Raw genomic sequence first — 18,318 nt, forward strand, 5'->3', positions numbered from 1 at the left:
AATAAATCAAACTCCTTGAATCTATCACTATAAGGCATGTTTTCTAATCCTTTACTCATTCTTGTGACTCTTCTCTGAACACATTCCAATTTATCAATATCCTTCTTGAATTTTGGGGATCAGAACAAAATATTCCAATATCATTTGCACCAGTGCCAAATACAGAGGTAAAATAACTCTCTAGTCCTAATTGAGATTCCCTGTTCATGCTTCCCATGATCACATTAGCTCTTTTGGCCACAGCACCACACTGGGAGTTCATGTTCAGCGGGTTATCCACCATGACCACCAAATCTTTCTGAGGGCCTACATTCTTTGTTCCTAGATGTATACATGTATATATAAGTTTGCTCTTGCTTTGCTAGATATTCATCTGATGGAGTGGTGTTTTGCTCATTGTAATCAACTTGGCTAGTGTTGGGTCACAAATTATGTTAGTACTGAATGCGGGGGCAGTGACATATGGTGAGCAATGTTTGTAATTATTGTGGGACTACAGAAAAGCAGGACTGTGCTTAACCTGTCCCAAAGGAAGGAGTCACTTTCAGTTAAAAGAACCTTGGTAAAACAAGGTCTCGAATGTCCAAACCTTGTGAAAGTAAGAGGGGTGGGGGCAAGAATACCAGCCAGGAGCTGCACACCCTCAAGGGTTCTCCCTAGGCTGGTTTAACCTGTTTCTCCCCCCCCCCCCCCCCCCCCCCGCCCCGCACTGTTCAAAGAATAGAGCTAAATAGGCTTCATTAGGAGCCTCTTTTGTTATTTTAATGACTCAGAGCTGAAACCAGTTGTGATAGGACTGTGTTTCTGCCCTGCCTGCCCAGAGCTGGAAATCACTGAGAACTGAAATCACTTGTGGAAGGACTGTTTCTTGCACAGAACTAAAATCACTAAGAGACTGGCCGGCAGGGGCGGCCAGTGGGAGCAGCAAGCAGGCGGCCAGCGGGCCAAAGCAGAGAGGCATGATGAATAAGTAAGTTACCTCTTACCTCCAACCCAGGGTGGGAGGTGAACTCTGCAGATGCACCTCTGAACTCTGGGTCTGCACTGACCAAGGGCAGCAACTGTGAATGGGGTGCAGAGAAGGGTCATTCATGTGAAGGGGACTTTTGGGTTGCTGGACTTACGACCCTGAGGGGAAAAGGACCCTGCCCAACCTACTTGGGGTGAGTCTTTTACTCATGGTTTATGTTTATGAACCCTGTTTGCGGTGTTTTCCCAAATTAATGCCAAGTTACTTCCCTCCTCTTATTTAAAGTTCCTTTTCTACACTCAGACTCTGTGCTTGCGAGTGGGAAAGTATTTCCTCTCAGAGGCACCCAAGGGTAATATGTAAATTTCCCAGGTTACCGGGTGGGGGCTCGAGCTGGTTCTGTGTTGTATCAATGGAAAGGAACCCCTAGATATTGAACCCGGCTCTGGCTGCTGCTAGCTCCACCGGGCAGAAGGGTTACATATATTTAGCGGTATTAAAACCCATATTGTTTGCTTGTGCCCGGTATATCAAGCGATCCAGAGCTCTCTGAATCAGTGACTTGTCCTCTTCATTGTTTACCACTCCCCAATTTTTGTGCCATCTGCAACCTTTATCAGTGATGATTTTCTGTTTTCTTCCAAGTCATTGATAAAAATATTAAATAGCAAAGGGTCAAGAACTAATTGTAGGGGGCCCCCACTGGAATCACATCAGTGATGCTTTCCTATTTGCAGTTACATTTTGAGACCTATCAGTTAGCCAGTTTTTAATCCACTTAATGTGCGCCATGTTAATTTTATATTGTTGTAGGGTTTTTTTAATCAAAATGTGGTATCAAACACCTTACAGAACTGTAGTATATTACATCAACACTATTATCTTTATCAACCATACTGGTAATTACATTAAAAAAAGAGATCAAGTTAGTTTGACAGGATCTATTTTCCATAAATCCATGTGGGTTTAAATTAATTACATTACCCTCCTTTAATTCTTTATTAATCAAGTCGCATATCAGCTGCTTCATTATCTTGCCCAGGATCGATATCGGGCTGACTGGCTTATAATTACCTGGGTCATCTCATTTACTCTTTCTAATAATGGGCAATTTAACAACTTTCAGTTCCAGGCTATGCTATCATAGCTCATCACCATCACAAGCAGTATAGAATGGCTTCTTAAATTACACAAGGGATCTCTGCTGGCACATCTGGTCCAAATGACATCACAGAATGGGAGGCAATATAGGTGAAAGAGTTTACGCTGATTAATGTCTACTAGCCTCCATCAGTTAACTGGCCAACCCCCACTCTGCCCACCTTTTCAGGTCCTTCCATTCACCATGGTGACTTCACTGGGGACATATAATTGGGGACACACAGAAGGAGAGTGTTTAATGAAGTGGGCAACAACATAGAGGGGGAGAGAGAGAGTCTAATGCACTGGACATCAGCTGCTAACCAATAACTCCTCTATGATGAAAAGCAGACAAAGCTTTCACAGTAGCAGGTAGACAACCAGCTTTTCACTGCTATTACCTTTTCATCTTCCATGCAACTACTGCTAGTGGTCATAGAATGGAAGGTGCTTGAATTTTCCTGAAATCTCAGCATTGGCCATCTTTGATCACCATGAGCCTGCGGATATCAACAGTCTTTCAAGAAGAACTAGAGATGTCTTTGAGCAAACTGGCTGAGCTGGATTTGACATGTCCATCCATATAAATGATTCCTACCAAACTTTCTGCAAATTAGTTCAAGCAGCTGCTAAGAAATTGAACCCTAGAGGCTACCAACAACAGTATATGCCTGGATGGTCTTAAGCTCTACCAGGAATTCAAATTTTCTGGTAACAAAGACGAGACCATTAATAAGAGCAAGGAACTTATTCAACAGCTGGATCAAACCAAACATGATTGATGGAGTGAGACATTTTACAAAGATAGATTTTGCACATTCTAGCCAGGAATCTTGGCAGACCAACAAAAAAGACTTTATGGAGCTTCCAGCAACAGCAAAAAAGAGTTTTCAGTCACTGAAAATGTTATCATACCCCAGCTAGTAGCTAATGGCTGTACACAGAACTTGGTTAAGTCTTTCAGCCTTGTGGTCAAAGTTAGGTTACAAAGAGGTGGCAGGATCCTAGTGTACAGTCAAACTTGATCATTTCCCACCCCGCCGCAGACAAAGAGCTGGACCAGGCCGTAAAGCTTATGAAACATGGATTATATCCATATGGATTTCTTACTTCACCTAGCCCCAAAAGCCAAAAACTGGATGCTTCAGTTCCTCATCTGATGTCTCCAGGATAATTTTGTACCAAAAATCTGGCACAGGGCAAAGTTAATGGCCATTCTGAAACCAGAAAAACTGCTAGATGATCCCAAGAGCTACTGACCCATCTCTCTCCTTTGTGTCACATCTGAGCTTATGTAGAGACAAATTCTGATGTGCATCAATGTGCAACAATCAAACCACAGCTGTCCTTTGTTCAGGCTGGCTTCAGATGAGGATGGTGTCCACATGTTAAAGTTATTCACTTAACACAAAACATTGAAGATGCTTTTGAGAGGGCAAGAAAGTTGGTGCTGTTCTGGTGAATCTGTCAGGTGGATGTGAAATTTGTCTGGCAGGTGTGCTAGCCACCAAGTTGCCACAGAGTATTCCCTGTAAGCCCATGATGCAGTTCATCTGGAAATGATGAATCAGAGCTTCATCTTCAAAGCTGGAGACAGTCAACTGGCTTTAGACATCTTTGGAACCCACTCCCACAAGGCTACATTCTAGTCCTTCTCGTCAACATGTATTCTTATAACCAACAAACAACTAAGGCCAGTAAATAAATATACACAGATGACATTTGTCTCAATGGGCTAATGATCTACAACAGGGGTTCTCAAACTTCATTGCACTGCGACCCCATTCTGCCAACAAAAATTACCACACGACCCCATAAGGGGGGACCAAAGCCTGAGCCCGCCCTGGGTGGGAGAGGCAAGGGGGCAAAGACAAAGCCCAAGGGCTTCAACCTTGGGTGGGGGGTGGGTAACCTGAGCCCTGCCACCCAAAGCTGAAGCCTTCGGGCTTTGGTCCCAGGCAGTGGGGCTTGGGCTTCAGTCCCCAGGACTCAGACTTTGGCCTTAGGCAGTGGCCAGCTTCAGCCCCAGGCCCCAGCAAGTCTAACACCAGGCCTGGTGACTCCATTAAAATGGGGTCGTGACCCTCTTTGGGGTCCCGACCCACAGTCTGAGAACCACTGATCTGCACAATATTGAAGGGTCACTCAGCCAGGACATGAATACTTTGACTACTTACCTTTGTCAGCAGATACTTACCTTAAATGTGTAAAATGGTGGCCATAACCTTCTTTTTGAACAGTCTCCTGGCTGATTAATCCATTACAGTCTGTATTGAGGATCCTACACTCTCTTTCCAATCAGTTGTCACTTATTTAGGAGTCAAACTGGACTGTAGTTTAAGATACTAGTCCCATCTAGAACTCAGAAAAAAAAATCACCTCCTGCACTGCCTTCATCCAGAGGCTAGCAGGACCCTCCTGGGGAGCAGAGGCAAGTGTTTTATGAACCTCAGTCCTGGTGCTGGTATTTGCTCCAGTGAAATCAAGTGCAGCAGTTTGGGGCAGAAGTCAGTATACTCATCTCATTGATTCAGAGCTGAATACAGTCACCTGCATCACTACTGGTAGCTTTACCCATACATCAACATATAATTTGTGTGTGTTATCTCATATAGCTCCCCCAAACTTGATGAGATGCCATCACCCTTAAAACTGCATGGAGGGCTATGATGGAGGAAAACAACCTGCAGCACACAATGGTTCCAACAAATGCAAATAAGCAAAGTATGCTCCTTATAAGAAGATCTGCCTGCCTCCAGAAGAAAACACCTACACCTCCCATCCCTGCCAACTTGCCACAAATGGCTTCATGACATTCTCTTTTAGAGGCTATTAGTGCACCTATGCCCAGTGCCACCAGCCCAATGCCAAACTTAGATGATCAATGGCATATTAGGGCCAACAGCTGTGTCCTTGCAGAGTGGGAGCAACTCTGAGATAGAGAGACAGTCATACTGGCATGTTTCAGAAACCCTAACTTATATCCACCTGTTTGCAATGTGGGACGCAAGCCCTGAACTAGGCTAACAGGCTGCTGAAGGAAATGGCCAGAGCAGCTGCCACAGTACAGAAATTTGGCTTAGTCCAATCTTCACAGTGTGACTGTGAGGCAGCGATGCAGATTGTCAAACATATGGTGGAGGAGCGCACAATTAGCTGATTGGAAGATGGAATGCAATGACTTGCTACCCTTGATGACGCAGTACCTGAACTACCTAGGTATTGATTTGTGACACTAGAAAAGAAGAAGTACACTGCAGCTGAGAGCATGCCACCGAGCTTGGGTAGACAAACTCATGCTAGGTCAACTCGAGTTAACATGTTAAAAACAGAAGTGTGGATATTATGCTACTGGTGGAGGCTTGGGCTAGCCATTTAAGTTCAGACCCACCTGAGACCCTGGGTCCAAGCTCAGGTGGCTAGCCCAAGCTCTGCCAGTGTCACAAAGTCCACACTGCTATTTTTAGCACTCTAGCTCAAGCTGACCTAGTGCAAGTCTGCCAACCCGAGCTGGGAGGCTGCAGCGCAGCTGGAAGCCCGGATCCTACAAACACTTACCCATGGGAGTAGCATTATCCACGCACATAGGCTCACTGATTTTAAAAAGTTAACAATTTTTTAGAATTATGCCCTCAGTGACGGCATCCTAGAGTCTACAGTTTGTGTTCTGTGATGATTAAATTAAATCAAGTGCTAGGACACTTGTGAACTATTATTCAATTAAATAACAACAACCACCACCACGTAGTATGTAACAGGAAATCACCAGTCAGTCATCTCAGAATGCCATTTGTATCTATGTTTCAGACTAATTTAACAGCACCTATGTGAGATAAGACAACCATGTATTCCTTTTACCTTCCTTCCTACTTAGTGCTGCAATTGTCTGATATTATGCACAGCAATGGTTTACATGCAAACTGCAGTTTTAAAATGTTGGAGAATAAAACTAAATGCTTCTGACCCATTTTAAATGCCTTTTGGTGCAGTGCAGCATAGATAATTTAGAGTCAAGCTGTTCTAAGTGCATACAATTAGATTTGATTTAGGTCACTCATCCTACTATAGGTCAACTAACATTTTCACTTTATATCACAGCAGAATTCCTCTGATGCTAACCCAGTCATAATACACAGAGTATAATTCCTTTGTTTTTAGTATGTAGAAGGTTTGGATCTTATCAATCCCTAGCAGTTGTCTGAATTCAGTACTTCCTCCCTTATTTACTGCAGAATTGCTTCTATGTTTAGGTTTTTTTTCCTGCCCTATAATCTTTCTGTTATATCCTCAGGATCCTTGACACTACTAAACTAGATTAAGGTCCTGATTCCAGATGAGACTAAAGATTAAGAAACTTGGGGATATAAAGAAACTTTCAATGTGTTTTTTTCCCCAGAAGGCAAAATGTGTAAAGTTTAAGCATGCAGAGGAGTGGGACAAATACAATTTGGTAACAGTTTGGGGCTTGTATTCATTACATATAAGTTTAAAGCAGTCCCAGCATCTCATAAAGAAAGGAAGCCTTCTTTTAGGTAGTGTTTTGGACCATTTATATTGTGTGGTGTGGATTTTTCACCTTTTCCTCTCCTGCAGGGAGTATGGACATGAGAAGAACCATAGGGCACAGTACTGGCTAGTGTGCTGAGTTCATTCCATTTATTGTTACTAGTAGGAGAAGAGAGTCCCTTCAGGCTACAGCCAAGAAGCACTAGGAAAGCATTTTATCTTGCAGGAAAAGGAGGCATAACAACAACTAAGAGCAGCTGAGAGGCATATTCTGTAGTCCAGGGAAAACATGAGTAAAACTGAGACAGTCCGATATTCCTAGAACCCAAGAGAGCTGGACGATCTCAGCAAAAAAAGAAAGTTATATTGAGTAGTAATGAGAGGTGCTACTAAGAGAGTTTAAGGGAGGATAGAGGGATCTGTTTAGGTTTACTAAACCCTTCAAAAAAGTGAGATAACTGTCTTTATAACAGCACCCCCCAAACATACATATGAGCTGCAGATATACAGATAAAGTTGTCAGCTAGTCTCCACACTTGGGACATCTGGGACAGAACCCAGGGTTGTCAGTTTCTAAAACATAAATCTCTATCACTTGAACTAATGGAAAATTGCTCTTAACTGCAGCAATAATTTGGCTTAGTAGGCCAGCCACTTTAGGGCGACAGTTACATACACTTGAGCAGGTCTATCATTCGCTTATTAAAGGGAAAGTGATCTTTCTATAGACTCAACATTGCCTTAAATAGTGCCCTGCCCTACTTAGACAAAGCTCATCCTTGATTATTTAGGATTCACAGGAATTCAAATGAAACAGGTGAGCATCAGCTGTAAATTTCAACTAAACTTTCACATTCTCTCTGTTGCAAGGAATGTGTAAAGCTAAGCGCAGTTGCCAAAGTTTGGCCTAATAGACAACAAACTCAGAGTCAGTTCACTGTGGACTTGGTGATGATACTAGGGCAGGGATCGGCAACCTTTGGCATGCGGCCCGGCCCTCCAGAGTAAGCACCCTGGCGGGCCATGGGCCAAAGGTTGCCGATCCCTGGTATAAGGGAAAATTGGGAAAAATGTAACTGAAAAAGTTGGAGGAACTTTAGCAGCATGATATAAATGAAAAAAATATCTGACGTATCTATCAACCCAATTACCACTGTATATCAGCCCCTATGAGTCTTTAATATATTTATCTTCACAACACCTCAGAAGTGCTATCATCTCCATTTTACAGACAGGAACATGAAGTATGGAGAGATTAAGTGACTTGCCTGAAGTCACACAGGAAATGTAGCCAAGCAAGGACTTGAAGGTCGCATGAGTCTCAGTTTAGTACCACAATAACTATTGCAATTGTGTCTGAATCATATACATCACATACAAATCATTTATTTATTTTTTTTACTGTAAGAGGGGTGATTGGTTGGGAGAACATTTAAAGTGAAAGATGAAGCACTCAGATGAACCATTCATTTTGTAATGGCCAGAAAGCTGACAGTAGTAATTGGTGTGGCAAATATTACAAAAAATGGGTAAATATGACAACTGATGGCTGGTTCTTAATGCAAGCAAAGTGGGATAATTTTTGTATAAAGGGATCTTTTCAATTTCCTCCTCTCAAAAAGTTACAGAAGTTAGCAAAATATCCAAGCAGATGTGCAAAAATAAAAAAATCAGTTGTTATTAGAAACATAACTGGTTTTATTACATAGCAAATTTAGATGTTATCATGACAAATCAATGGACTGTCCTAAACTGAGGTGAAGCTGTGGTAGAGTCGCGGTGCTATGTTATACCAATAGAATAAAAACCAGCAGGATCTTATTAAGAGGGATAAGGCAAAGATGCCACATTTATTGTAAATTATACTGATAAAGCAAAAGATAAAAGTAAACAACGTTGTTTGACTACTTATTTCTTATACACACAGAGAGAGAGGTTCATTCACACAATCATTCATTCAAGTTCTGAATAGGTGTTATAGTTACCAGCCTAGAAGTTGCTCATGCCAAGTTACTGGCCAGGTATCTTGGTCATGAGGATGGAGCTGAGTCTGTGTCAGGTGCACCTGATGCTCCTGGAGGTTGGCAGCAGAACCAGAGACTCAAAGTCATCAGTCTTTAGAGTCCATTCTTATAGGAATTAATTCCTATGTTAGTCTATGGGAACTGTTTCATCCTGCTGTTGCTGACTCAGTCAGCAGATGGCACATTCCTGTCCAAAGTGGCACATTCCTGGTGGCTCCACACTGTCCAAAGTTTGTGTTTCTCATCCTTCCAGGTGATGGGGTGGATCCCAGTTTACCCTCAAGGGGTTGTCTGGTGGTCCTACTTGACACATTCTTCGGCTGATGGATACTCCCTTTCTAGGCTGGCATCTCCCTAACCATTTTTGTACATCAAGCATTCATCAACATACATTCCATATCTTAACCATATTTTAATTTACTGTCTCCACCACTTTCGGGGTGTGTGCTAATTCATTTGAGACTTGTATCCTATTAATGCACGAGGTACTGTACTCAAAGGAAAACAAAAATAGATAATTCTTAATAAATTATTACTCTTTTGCTATGCTGTTTCATTGGTGAATGAACTGAGACAGAGTTAATGTTTCAAGCTGCAGTAACGTGTAGTAGTGGGGATTCAATGTTCTTAAGCATCAATATCCATAGCACTGAAAAGTAAAGAACGGTCATATCATCTTAGGAAAGAGGCTATAAAGGAAGCAGAGTTTGGTCTGTGGGTATCTCCTATCTTACAAGAATTTAAATGGCAAATTGTTAATAAAACATTATTTTGTTCAGACCACAAAACCGTCTATGAATTATTGTCCTATACCGTTGGAATATGACCAAAAAACACTAACGATGAAAAGCTCATTTCAGGATATCAGATTTAAAAGTCACTGTTGTATTTTGTTTCTAGATAAATTGTAGTCTCCAACTTTGATGGATAAAAACATGAGTCCATCACTGGAAGATACTGTACAAAAAGCAAGTGCTTGCAAATATTAGGGTAGCTTTTGCAAAAGAAATGAGGGGAGAAAGCTGTTGGAACTGTAGCCACACACAACGCCGCCCCCCCACACACACAATTTGCCATCAGAAAGTGAGGTGGGCTACAGCATTCTGTTTAAGACACATTTCTGAAGAAAACCTCCCCACAAGTATATGTTTGTAAGTTCATCCCTATTGAACAAAGCATTTGTTTCACTTTAAGCACTTAACTACTGAAGTCTATAGGACCTTAAGCACATGCTTGAGGGCTAAGAGTCAGAACAATATTCTTAGTCCCATGTAGAGAGATACCTGAGTGCAAAAACTAAAGATTGTGAATACTGAAGAAATGGCATTGACTAGTTCCTTTTTACTTAAGCTAGAACCAATCATCCTTGACGAACCAGACTTGCCAATCATTCATGAAGTTGTACCAGGACCAAAAAATCCTTTTTACTCAATTCTCTTTGCACATATTAAAGAAAAATCTTACCGCATTATAGGTGAAATCACATTACATCGAACTTGCTTTGATCTGCCGGAGCACACAGCCCCCCCCACCCCCCGGAGCGCTGCTTTACCGCGTTATATCTGAATTGGTGTTATATTGCGTCACGTTATATTGGGGTAGAGGTGTACTTGAGAATTTTACTTATGTCTTAAACATTGGGCTGCTTTTTTGGAGTTAAAATTTTTTAGTGCCCTACACTTCATGGCATTTCAATATTTTATCTATTTGAAATGCAGTAGTCTCACTCTCACCCAAATGTTTTATTCTTCACTAGAGGAAGAAAGGTCTTCTTTCCTTAGAAAGTTGGGTTCAGTGAAGGGGTAACAGGTGGTGTTTAGTGGATAATGATGTGCAGGAGGTCAGACTAGATGATCTGGTGGTCCTTTCTGGCCTTAAAACTATGATTCTAGGAATTATGGTCCAAGGAAGAAAAAAGATAACTAATTATTTAGTGCCAACAAATGACTCCCTGCCTGTCATCATCTAAAGACATTGTTTCAGTGCATTTGTTTAAAATCTTGCCTTTCATCATGCATCAGAATGTGATACTCCTTATTTAGGCCCGGATCCTGAAATACTTATGTTGCATGTATTAATACTTAAGTGCATGAGTAACTTTGCTCACATGAGTAATGCCATTAAAGTCAATGGGATTACTCATCCAACACTGATTGAAGTCTACTGAAAGGCCCTCATTGATTTCAGTAGGTACCAGACCAGGTATGTAAAGGTATTCACATGCATAAGTACTTGCATTATCAGGGCCTTAGAGTAACTGTTGCATGAAAGCTTTTAGTCGAATGGGAAAAAAAAATCTGTATTGTCAGCATTAGTACTTGTGCAAGAATATGCATCAACATGCTAGACTGTAGTGTTTTTGAAAGAGTTCTAATGGCCTACTGGGTCATTAACACATCAAAATACATGATGAGTTTAGACATTTTTACATGCATATATGCTTATATGGGCTTACTATATACATTTTAGAATTTCTCTTTAATATCAGTAACTGAAATTCAATTTCATTAGTGAAAAACATTCCTGGCCAAAATTGTCAAACTTCAAATTACACTCCTACCACACCACATCAGACCATATTTAACCACCTATATAAAAGTGCCTGGCTTTAGAGGTGCTGAATGCCCACAACTCCCACTGCATAATAAATGTGAAGAATATACTGAAGTCAGCATGACTTATTGATACTCAGCAGCTCTGAAATCAGTTAATTTCTTTTTATTTAGGTGCCTAATTTTATTTTAGGGAAGTCTGAAAATGCTGACCTCTGTATTGAGACAATTTACTGCATATTTATACAGGGATACATGGTGTTATGCATTTAATAAACATCTATGAAATATTTTTCTCTTTTTTTTTAAAACTACAGCACCATGGAAATCAAACTTGAAATGACAGAAATCAGACTGGAAGCTACACAGAAGAAAAGACACTGGAATAAGGTTAAGGTTGTGACACAAATCAACAAAAGCCAAGAAATTCAAACCAAAAGCTGATTCCCTGGGATACATTCTTATCTTGAGGTGTAGAAATGTGAACTGAACTCCATTCACATTGTGATGAGAATATACTCCTCCATCTATACCTCATTACACTAGAAGAAAAGCAAAAGAACAGTAAAATGTACAAGAGTGGAATGTAATAAGGATTGTGTCTAGTTTCAAAGCTTTATAGAAGAACATTGCCATATTGGAGGAATAGAGCTTTGTTTTTTATAGAATTGTTCCTACAGTGCTTTAAAGTTAAGTACAAGGCAGAGACATGGAGTTGCTTATACTGTGTGGACAAACATCAACACCAACAACACTTGAAATAAAACTATGGTCATGTAAATCTTTCTTATCTGAAGGAAAGCTATGGGCTAAGATCCTCATTCCCATTCCAAGGCCCTTTAAAGGTCTGAAGCTGCACTCTAAGGGCCTCGGTTTAGATTGAAGGCAGATTCCCCTAGTGCAAGAACTATGGAGACAGCCATGAAGATGCCTAGCTAAAACCCTATTATAAGCCCTGGCATAGGGGATATGCCAGGAGTGGGGCTAGGAGTGTTTGTGGCATTCTGTAAAGAGCTAAGTTACTCCTAGGACCTCTTTGCCCCCCCCCAGAACAGCCCAGGATTGAGAGGGTGCAAGGTGACCTCCCCCTGGGAGCTGAGCCACTGAAAATATAGAGCTGTATCCTCAGCTGGTGTAAATTGGTGCTTTATATCCACAATTTGTAATGGGCTAACAGCATGCCTTGCCTCAGGCCACCTGAAACTAATCAATGGAAACACTTAACAAAAGCCTCAGTGCTGCTCTGCTAAATTCTGTCTTCTAAGTATATTCAGAATCAGGCCATTAGTAAAACAACAACTGATTCTCTTTATTTTTTGTGCCTCTTTGCACACCTATGTGGTATTAGTGAAACTGCTTACTACTGAAGGTGCTTCGAGAGATGATGATAGCTTCCACATGGTGACAAAGTTGTTGTGACGGGTTGGATCACAGAAACCCCCTTGGGGCTGCCAACTGATGTGCCAAGACTACCTTCTGCTCCTGCCTTCCCTGCCAGCTTGGGACTCCAGAACCCTGCCTGGTTGTGCCAGACACACTTGCCGGCACACAAACACAGACCCAGGTCTGAACCATGTCCCACAAACTGCAGGCTTAACTGAAAGCAGCTTAAGAAATGTTCCTGTCTTTAACACTCAGGGTAAACTCATAAATTGTTTGCCCTCTATAACACTGATAGAGAGATATGTACAGTTGTTTGCCCCCTCCCCCCCAGGTATTAATACATACTCTGGGTTAAATAATAAGTAAAAAGTGATTTTATGAAATACAGAAAGTAGAATTTAAGTGGTTCCAAGTAGTAACAGACAGAAAAAAAGTGAATTACCAAGCAAAATAAAATAGAACACACAAGTCTATGCCTAACACAGTAAGGAAACTGAATACAGATGAAACCTCACCCTCAGAGATGTTCCAGTAAGCTTCCTTTTACAGACTAGTCTCCTTCTAGTCTGGGTCCTTTGTTCCAGTTTCTTTCAGGTATCCTTTGGGGTGGAGAGGCTATCTCTTGAGCCAGCTGAAGACAAAATGGAAGGGTCTCCCAGGGGTTTAAATAGACTTTCTCTTGTGGGTGGACACCCCTCCTCCCCCTGTGTAGAATCCAGCTACAAAATGGAGTTTTAGAGTCACCTGGGCAAGTCACATGTCCATGCATGACTGAGTTCCTTACCAGTCAAGCCACATTCCTGGGAAAGCTCAGATGTGAATTGGTGTCTCCAAGTTCATTGGTGGTTTAAGGGCTTCTTGATTGGGCACTTACTGAGAATAGTCTTTTCTCAGGAAGCTGACCAACTGCTTCACTGAGGCTATTTAAAATTAAACAAGTACATAGCCAATATTCATAATTTTGAATACAAAAATGAGACATGCATACAAATAGGAGCAATGTATTCAGTAAATCATAACCTTTACAGAGATATGTTACATGGCATGTGTAGCATAAAACATATTCCAATGTCATATATACATTCATAAGCATATTCCCATAAAGCATTATGGGGTGCAACGTCACAGTTGTGTCCCTATTAACTAGTTAAATCAGGGGTTCATTTTGGCAGAGTTGCTGACGCAATGATGCTATGATCCAAATTCTGATCTCATTCACATTAGTGTATATCTGGATAAACTCCATTAAAGTCAGTGGAATTCATTTTGATTTACAGTGGCTTAAGTAAAATCAGAATATAGCCCCAATTTTTGCAATTTTCCCTAATCCTCCTAATCTGAAATTTTTGGGGCTTTAAGCATTAAAGCAATTGGGTGTTCATTTCCCCCATTTCTCCTTTTAAATATTATAGAAATTGTTCCCCTACTCTTTATGTATTTTCTTTGTATTAAATCCTACATTTTTACCCATTCATCCAGCAAAATGCCTAGTGTAATCACAAGAGAAGATCTCTAAGCAATTTTTTCTTTTAAAATGTAACTAATGAATGGATTATTCTCTTTTGTGTTAGAGTAGGGATGCAAGGAGTTGGAACACTGTGAAAGAAAATTGGGCTGAAAGTAGTGGTTAGCCCATTCTCAGGCAAAACTCCAGGTGGCTTCAAGGTGGAATTCAAGGTACTAACCTTTTAAAGTCATAAAGAGTTTGTCTATGGATTAGCTTTCAGTCCACCTCTTCTTATGGCAACCCCATTTGGTATCAGCAGATGGGCTCAAACTGCAGTAATAAAGAAAGGGAGCTGCCAGCAGGCTGTTCTTGGTGAAAAGCCCTTGAATCCTGGAATAAGGTGCTCCTAATGGTTCATCAGATCCCTGATTAGATAACTTTTCAAGCACACTATAAAGAATTTTTTCCTTATGCATTTGGAGAGGGAGCTGGCTGATCTTTAAAGGGATTATTTGTTATATTAGGATAAAAGTTTGAGGCACTCAGATTATAACTGCAAGGCAGTGTGTGGTGGAAGTAAGCATTGGAGTGAGATTTATTCAGTCTTGTGAATTTTAAGTTTGGTCCTGGGCAAACTCAGATGGGTGCTGTTCAAATAAACAAATCCTACATAGGAATTACTAGTGAATGCCTTTTACACTAGTGAGTTATGAGGGTTGAAAGATCAGCCTATTCCAAATATATCTCCTTGTATTAAATGAGTTAGCATAGGCAGAAAAAAAGTGTTAGATTCATCAGTGGTGTCAACTGGTGTAGTTCTACCTCAGTTGAGAATCAGGCCTTAAGTCTATAACCTGTGATCAGTATGTTCTTTATATGTTTTCCATAGCCAATTGTCTCATGATTATCCATAGTGAAAGCAAATTTCATTTATCCAGGGGAGCAGTGCACTGAGTCTCAGCAACCAATCAAATGGGGGAGGGGGGGGGGGGGAAGACTGAATGATAAGGAAGCAATTTGATTCTGAAATTTCATTGAACCCTTTGACACCTTCCTCCCTCATAAGGGTCAACCTATTTGAAAAGACTGATGTTAATCATGTGAATAGCCATCAGCTTAAGGCTAATGACCACGTGGGAAACTTTCAGACCGAGCAACACAGTGAACAGTTTGAACTTTGATCATTTTCTTCCTCCCTCTACCAACAGCCCAGACTGTTAATGAAAGACTGTGTTAATTGCCAAAAACTGCTTTTGATTTGATAGGTAAATCATGGAAAGATGTAAGGGAATTCCTTTTCATTTTTACTCCCATTCTTTGAAAATAGAAAGATAAGTGTCACTGGTTTAGCTTTACATAAGGCATTTCCCACACAGCTCTCTTTATTGTTCACCAAACCTGTGTGTGAATTCTGCAGTAAGGGCTTGATCCTGAAAGGTGCTGAGCGCTCCTGTGATGTACTTACTTTAGGTGGAGTCGTGGACACTCAGCACCTTGCAGGATAGAGACCTAAGGGCATTCTCATTTAAATCATAAACTTAGTAGGTGAAATCTTGCCCCAGTGGAAGTCAATAGGAGTTTTTCCACTGACTTGATTGGGGTCAGAATTTCACCCAGTGAGTCTTTAGGATATGATTCTACAAACACTTATGCATGAGGCACTTTACTCTGTGAGTAATTACATGAGTGTATTCTGGATGGGGCTCTTATGTAATATTGTCTGTCAAGAATTCAAGGTTCACCATGCCAAAGAACCAGGAAGATATTCTTATATGCTAGATCAAACTCAGCCTTCACATATGATGGCACAACTCCCATTGAAGTCAGGAGAAGTTGCGTCTTTTTGGGCGATAGCTGGATTTGGTCTTGTTCAAATATTTTTTCTGAATCAAACCTATCACACATACAGTATTGCTGTTTCTTCAGTGATGGCCTCCATCAGCAATGGTAGCACCAAGCTTCTGAGTCAAGCAGCCAAAGTGTAAGTGACATGAATTTCTAGCAAGGCGTCTTGCTGTAAAATGGGACTTAGTCATAAAGTAATCATGCTGAGAGATCTAGAGAAGGAAGAAAAGAAATTGGTTGAAAAATTAGCGTTTCCATTTCTGGATTGTACATTAGCATTCTCCCTAAAAGGGAAGTGGTATATAATTTAACATCACATCTCAAAATGTATGGATTTTAAATAATTGACTCAGGAAGTACGATTCATAGGAACTTTAATGCTGAACAGGAAAGTGTTTTCAGACTGAGCTCTATATGACAAAATTCAATGTGCCCTTTCTACAAGTCAGAGCTAGAATGATAGAAAGTTTGCATGCTGAAAATGAGAAATGCATCAAAATTATTCAAATTTTCTTTTTTCTTATTAGCCCTCCAAATCCCCTTTGCCTATGTTTCCCAACAGCAAAGTCCGAATGGCAGTACACATCAGATATTTCATATCAGACATGCCAGCTTTCCTTTGCATCAAACACTTCTTTTCTCCTATGGATTTTTTTAAAGACTGGAATAATACAGTAACTTCTTGCTTAACATCGTTGTTATGTTCCTGAAAAATGCGACTTTAAGTGAAATGATGTTAAGTGAATCCAATTTCCCCATAAGAATTAATGTAAATAGGGGGGTTAGGTTCCAGGGAAATTTTTTTCACCGGACAAAAGACTATATTATATATATATACACAGTATGTAAACAATTTAATACTGGTACACAGTGATGATGATTGTGAAGCTTATCTGAGGGGTGAAGTCAGATGGTGGGATATTTCCCAGTGAATGCCTTACTGCTAAATCATGAACTAGCAATTGGCTGAGCCCTAAAGGGTTAACTCATTGTTGTTAATGTAGCCTCACACTCTACAAGGCAGCACGAATGGAGGGAGGGGAGACAGCATGGCAGACAGAGATACACACTCTGTCTGTGTGAGAGAGAGATGTGCATTGCTCCTTTAAGTATGCTGACCCCACTCTAAGTACACAGCCTTTTTAAGTTAATCAGCAAGCTGAGACAGCAGCTGCTGCCAGGAAGCTCCCTCCATCCTGAGCCCTGTCGTGTGTCCCCCCTGCTCTATGGAAGATGGGGTAAGCGGGGTGCAGGAGCAGGGGGGAGGGGAGCAACCAAACATTAGCCTCTCTCTCCCTCCTCCCCCCACACAGCAAGCAGGAGACTGCTAGGCGGATGCTTCACATGGAACTTAGGGGAGCGGGGAGCTGATGTGGGGCTGCCAGTCCACCCTGGTTCCAAGCCCCCACCAGCTAGCTGCAACGGGCTGCTGTTCCTGCAAGCAGTGGACAAAGCAGGCGGCTGCCAAACAACGTTATAAGGAGCATTGCACAACTTTAAATGAGCATGTTCCCTAATTGATCAGCAATGTAACAACAAAACAACATTAACGGGACGACTTTAAGTTTATAAAGACGGGGCTCTAAAAAGATAGGAAAATTAAGTGATCAACATATAACTGTATTTTTTTTTAAAGAATTCTGTATTTCAGAGAAAGTATGTGTTAGTACTGTGATTATGGAAAGCATAATATCCATTATTCTCTATATACATTTTGTTGTATATACATATGTGGTGTTGATATCCATGTGATGCACCGCAGACCCATGTAGTACATTACATATTTCATTTACCTTTGATCACCTCATCTACACTTTACACCCTGATCAATCACTGTTGAGATTTCTTCTAACATTCCATGCCACTAAGCAGCTTCAATCAGCCATCACATAAAAACCAAACAGAAATCTGGAATATCCCATTTTACACCCCCCACCCCCACCCCCAGGATGGAGGAGGGATAGCTCAGTGGTTTGAGCATTATCCTGTTAAACCCAGAGTTGTGAGTTCAATCCTTGAGGGGGCCACTTAGGGATCTAGAGCAAAATCAGTATTTGGTTCTACTAGTGAAAGCAGGGGGCTGGACTCAATGACCTTCCAGTTCTAGAACATAGGATATCTCCATTAATTTATTTATTTTTCCTCTCCACTATTATACTGAGGTTTAGGCCATGTAATATCTGTCTGGTGTTAAATAAAAGGTCCATCAGCTTGAGACATCTGAACACTAGAAGAATGTTTTTTACACCATTAGAAAGCTATCGATCCCTTTCCAGTGGACAGGCACTTATTATTAGCATTTGTAGATTAAAAGATATTGGACTTTAACTTTATGACATTTTGAAAAGAAGATATTTTAATAATGTTTAGCGGTTTTCCTGACTTTTCAAAGTCTGTACAGCTGGGCTTATGATAATGGTGGAGCCTGGTTTTTCAGGCAAATATAATTTT

This window comes from Trachemys scripta, chromosome 3, assembly GCF_013100865.1.
Source record: "Trachemys scripta elegans isolate TJP31775 chromosome 3, CAS_Tse_1.0, whole genome shotgun sequence".
Lineage (NCBI taxonomy): Eukaryota > Metazoa > Chordata > Testudines > Emydidae > Trachemys > Trachemys scripta.